Source organism: Grammomys surdaster, unplaced genomic scaffold (assembly GCF_004785775.1).
Source record: "Grammomys surdaster isolate TR1022 unplaced genomic scaffold, NIH_TR_1.0 227, whole genome shotgun sequence".
Lineage (NCBI taxonomy): Eukaryota > Metazoa > Chordata > Mammalia > Rodentia > Muridae > Grammomys > Grammomys surdaster.
Genome location: NW_021604672.1, coordinates 1179687 through 1185674, shown reverse-complemented (window position 1 = coordinate 1185674; position 5988 = coordinate 1179687). Strand labels below are relative to the sequence as shown.

The following is a 5988-nucleotide window of genomic DNA, read 5'->3' as shown; positions in this document are numbered from 1 at the left end:
ACTAGACAAAGTTATTTAAAGAAAATAAAAGTCAAAATGTGAAGCACAGCCTTCAGAGAACCACAAAGAATTGTGTTAGACACTTGAGTGGTTTTCTATTTAGGTTAATGTGCCAAAGCTAGCTTGTTGTTCACAAACCCTTTTTCCTTTCCTCCTGGGCTCACAGGGAAAGAGCAGTTTCAGATCTCTTATTGGCCTGGATTGCTCAGTGGCTATGTGGTGCAGATTCTTTCTCTCCATTACCATTTCCTTTTGAAATGAGTAAATACAAGTCTGTGCTCTTAAAGCCACTGAGATTTTCTTTTCCTCTGATAAGCAGCTACCATGACCAAAACCAGGAACATTCACTTCCTCTCAGAGCTGGCAAGCAGCTGCAGCTGATTACATAAAGTTTAAATATTTACAGGTCAAGCTAGTCATCTTATTAATAGGAGTTACTCTCTGTTTTTTTTTCTTTTTATCTCATCTGTATTTGCCTTTTAAAGCAGGATGTGATTGGGCACTATTATTTCCACTCACAAGCCTTGCTGAGTTACACTACCTAGGGAAACTTAGGGTTTTGTTCTCGGTACTTTGGAAAACAAGCCACTTGGGGAATTCCTTTGTCAAGTTGTTTTAACTTGTGTTCACTTCTAAGACTAGTACATGCAGAATTAACTACAGGGAATGAAATTTTTAAGATGTAACTTAAGCCATCTTAATTTTGTCTACTAAGGAATCCAGCTCAACAGCTAAACACTTCAGATCACAAAATTAACATTAACAGTAGGTTATATTACATCTTACAACAAACATTCTATCAACCTCTTGAGTCAAATCTACAGTATCACAATATCACACGTAGAAATTTTATCTTCCCCTTAGTTTTTAATACCACACAGATGTTTTAAATGTTAACAAAAATAAAACAAAAAATATGGAAAATATGTTATCAGAAGGAATTAAGATAAGCATCAAACACGTAGTTCTGGTGAAGCTTAGTCTACTTCTTCCACGCGTGATGTGTCGTCGTCATCTCCTTCCAGGGGTGGCATTTCTTCGGTTACAGCAGCACTGGTCTCATCCACAGTAGGATCACCCTCATCAATACCTAGACGAAGCTTGATCATCCTGTAGATCCTGTTAGCATGGGTCTGAGGATCTTCTAGACTGAAGCCGGAAGACAGGAGTGCAGTTTCATACAGTGAGATGACCAGATGTTTCACAGACTTGTCATTCTTGTCAGCCTCTGCCTTTTGCCTTAAGGTTTCAATAATGGAGGGATCAGGGTTTATCTCCAGGTGTTTCTTTGCTGCCATGTAACCCACTGTTGAGTTGTCTCTGAGGGCTTGAGCTTTCATGATTAGTTCCATGTTTGCTGTCCACCCATAGGTTCCTGTGACAATACAGCATGGGGATGTCACCAGTCGGTTTGACACAACCACCTTTTCAACCTTTTCCTCCAAAATATCTTTCATAATTTTGCAGAGGTTCTCAAATTTTGTCTTTTTCTCTTCCTGTTTCTTCTTTTCTTCTTCATCTTCTGGAAGTTCCGGTGCGTCTTTGGTAACAGACACCAAGGTCTTGCCCTCAAATTCCTTCAGCTGTTGCATTCATTAATGAGCTCAATCATATAGATTACTTCTAAGCCATGCTTTCAGAGACATTCCACAAAAGCTAGGTTAGCAACCTGGTCTATGGTCTCACCTGTGATAAAATAGATGTGTTTCTGGTTTTCCTTCATTCTGGTGCAGTGGTCCTTCAAAGACACCATCTCATCCCCAGAAGCAGACGTGTAGTACTGCAACAGCTCTGAAAGCTTCTTATTTTGCTAGTCTACATGAATTCCAAGCTTTATGATTTTTGAGAACTGCTCATAAACCTTTTTGTAGTTCTCTTTATCTTCTGCCAGTTCAACAAATAGTTCTAAATATATTTTAACCAAATTCTTTCAGATAACTTTCAGAATTTTGCTTTGTTTCAGCATTTCACAGGAAATATTTAGAGGAAGATCCCCAGAATCCACCACGCCACTAATGAAATTCAGATACTCAGGGATTAACTCCTCACAGTTAGCCAGGACAAAAACTCTGCTAACATATGACTTGATGTTGTTCTTTTTCTATTTTCAAACAGATCAAAAGAAGCCCATCTTGGGACAAAAAGAAGAGCCTGAAATTCTAATTGTCCTTCAACAGAAAAATGCTTTACTGTCAGATGTTCTTCCCAGTCGTTGGTTAAGCTCTTGTAGAGCTCTCCATATTCTTCATTAGTAATGTCATCAGGATTTCTGGTCCAAATCGGCTTTCTTTTGTTGTTCTTCTTGATCAATGTACTTTTACTTTATCTTCTTTTTCTTCTTGTCACTCTTCTTCCCCTTCCCCTTCCCCTTCCCCTTCCCCCTCCCCCTCCCCTTCCCCTTCCCCTTCCTCTTCTTCTTCTTCTTCTTCTTCTTCTTCTTCTTCTTCTTCTTCTTCTTCTTCTTCAGAATAAACATCTTCTATTTCAGGCATGTCATCAGACTCCTTTTCTTCTTTTTCTTTCTCTTCCTCTTACTCTTCCTTTTCTTCAGCCTCAGCATCCTTATCACCTTTCTTTTCCACAAAGAGAGTAATAGGATAGACAATAAACTGAGAATGCTTCTTCACAATCTTCTTTATTCTACTTTTCTCCAAACACTCAGTTTGGTCTTCTTTCAGACGCAAGATAACCTTTGTTCCATGACTCATTGGTTCAGCTGTGTCAGTCCTCACTGTGAAGGATCCCCCAGCTGAGGACTTCCAGACATACTGCTCATCATTATGCTTCACGATGACCATCACTTTCTCAGCAAACAAATACACAGAGTAAAAACTAACATCGAACTGGCTAATCATAGAGATATCTGCACCAGACTGCAAAGCCTTGATGAAGGCTTTGGCGCATGATTTGGCAATAGTGCCAAGGTCAAGACAGCCTTGGTCATTGCAATTCCAGTATCTACAATAGTGATGGTTCAATCTTCTTTGTTGGGAATGAGGTTAAAGTGCAGCTCCTTTCCTGAGTAGAGTTTACTAGGGTTTGTCAAGCTCTCATATCTGATTTTATCCAGAACATCTGATGAATTGGAAATGAGCTCCCTCAGAAAGATCTCGTTGTTTGAGTAAAAAGTATTGATAGTCAAGGACATTAACTGGGCAATTTCTTCCTGAAAGGCAAAGGTCCCGACCTCCTCCTCCTCCATTAGTCTTGGATCTGGGTTCCCTCAGGCATCTTGGTTGAATGAGCACACATGAAATGTGACTAGCCGCACCAGAACACTGAACCAACTCAGGAATTGCTTTCTTAAAGGATACATATTCTCTTCATTGTGCTAATCAAATCACTCATTTTTCCTATCTGTCAAAGGCCTTATCCTAAGAAAAGAGTGAGGAAGAATGAGTAAGGAGAAAGAGGAAGAGGAAGAGGAGGAGAAGGGAAAGGACAAAAAAGAACCCTCTGCCATATGAAAATCACTATATGCCCAACTTTTAGCATCTTTGTACTAAAGCCTATTATTTACTGGATGCAGAATGTCAGAGTTAGTGGACTAGAAAAGATACATTAAAAAAGTACTTCACTATTTATAATAATCCAAATGATAGCTATGACTATGACAGCAAAGAATCCTGAGTGATGTACGAAGCATAACTGTATTTTTGGAGAGGCAATAAGAAAAGAGTACAGAAGAGGAAAGACTCCCAAGAGTATTCATCACTGAAGATTCCAATTCCCCCTGAATTCGTTATGCTTCTCAATTGAGGTGATAACACTTTCTTCTACAGCCAGTCTTTTCCCGTGTGTGTAATGCTCCCTGACACCATAGAACAGTTCATAATCTCTATAGTCTCATATTTTCCTTACTTCAGTGATCCTTGGTTTTGTTTTCTGACCTAAAAAGAATGAGACTGGAAAGATATTTCATGTATTTGTAATAATGTAAATTGTAAGGTTAATAAAGAAGGGTCAGATTACAAACTGATAAAATATATACAGATAATAAACTGAAATTTTAGATGCTAATATCAAACTACTAGTATAGGTAAATCCTCAACTTTATCCATTTTCTAAACTTATGTTGATCAAATGCTGTATGTAACAATATAAATATCTGAGTATTAAAATTTGTGGATTCCCTGAATTTAGGATGGTAATATAAAAATTAACAAAACAAACACCTGCTTGCTTGCATCTGTAAGTGGACAAAATAGGATATGTTAACAAAGCAAATCATTTTTTATCTATCTATGAAAAATAATCTAGTCAATGTAGAGATGCTGATAAATAATCGAAATTATTACCAGCATTAGGTTCTTCTCTTAATTTTTACTATATATCTGTAACCGCCCGTTCTGCTGCTCAGGTCTGTGAGTCAGGGCCTAGCAAGAGAGAGAGTGGGGACAGAGACGCGAAGAATGGAGACAAGACAGGGAGTCTGATCAAGTCTCGTTTATTGGAAGGAAATTCTGGGTATTTATACCCTTTACCACGTGCCTTGCCCTCGTGGACAAGCACAGCTGAAGGCACTATGTCATGTGCCTTGCAGCATGGATATCACGTGCACCTTGCAGCTGGTGGCACTAAACAGCAAAACAAGATATGTGAGAAAAACAAGATATTTATCAGTGTGCTCAGCTGTTGTAGGCTGTTGAAAACAAGTCTCTTGTCAGGGTCTATGGCCTGAGATGGCTGCAAAGATGATAGCCACTTTCGGCTAGGAGTCGGCTCCCAACAGGTCCCCCTTTTTAAATTTGTTTTCAAAAGGGAAGGCTGGGAAAATCTTACGGAAACTGTGCCTGTCTTAGGTTGGAACAAAGGACCCCAACCTCCCTTTCCTGTCTTTGGATACTCAACAGCCATTGGTTGAGCTCCTGTCTTAGGATGGTGAGGCCTCCCAGTTCGGGGCAAGGGTCTTGAGGTGTTCTCTTACCCGTCATTGACTATCTGGCTTAGCGTGTAAGTTAGGGGTTAATCCTCATCAGTCTTGATGACAGAGGTTTTTGAGTCCCCTACTTCCAGCCTGTAATAATGGACCTGTATGGGTTTCATTTGAATAGCATCTGTCTGTTGTCGTATGAAAGCCATCAGTCTGTTGAACAGCATGAACCCGAGAGACAAGAGACTTAATGCCTGAATGGTTGATGTAAACCATTCTGCCTCAGAGCAACACTCTTTTTTGAGGGTAGCATACAACTCCCTCTGTTGGAGGAGCAAAAAGTATAAGCCTCTTCTATTCTGTAGCACTATTTTCTAAATCTAAATCTGTATAAGTACAGAACTGATCATAACTTTGATCTTAACAAAACAAGTAAGGAAATCCCTGTCTCTGCCCCAATCAATCTCAAACCCAAAAAACAACTATAGCAACTGTGGTAATGGGTTCTTTCTTGGGTCTAAACAATGTACCCCACTAAATCATAAATCAGGGAACCAAGAGTCTAATAGAGCCACCCTGGAGGTGCGGGTGGTGATGTCTTCTTCTGCACTGAGAACTTTCCGAGTCAGGTATGCTGGTTGATCCGCTCCAGTGAAGCATCTTCATGTTTCCTGCAAAGAAAAAATATGCTTCCCAGGGGATTTCTCCTCCCTGGATTTGTTATTGTTGTCTATTTGTTTAATCAGTCTCTCTGACAGCCAACATGTGGCATCTGCCGTTTGAGAATCAGAGGAACCAAAATATGCATCAGAGGAATCAAAGCCTTGATCCCCTCTCTTAGTACTCTTATATTTATGATTAGTAGGGATCAATGGGATTAACAATAGTTGAGCTATTCTCCTTCCTGTAGGAATGGTGACTATATTCTGTATTGCCTTGGCCATTACCTTAATCTCACCTTGATAATCACTGTCTATAACTCCAGGAAAAATTTGTAGTCCCTGCAGAGTAGCACTGTTTCTTCCCACTATCAGGCCAAACACATTTGGATAGAGTGGTCCAAACACTCCAGTGGGTAAGGTCTGAGGTCCCATTTCTGGGGTTAATACTGTGTG

The 5988-nt window shown here is 39.8% G+C and overlaps 1 pseudogene; it reads right to left on the bottom strand.

The window, feature by feature from the left end:
• Positions 1-977: 977 nt before the first annotated feature.
• Positions 978-3231, bottom strand: LOC114626102 (annotated as a pseudogene).
• Positions 3232-5988: the final 2757 nt, after the last annotated feature.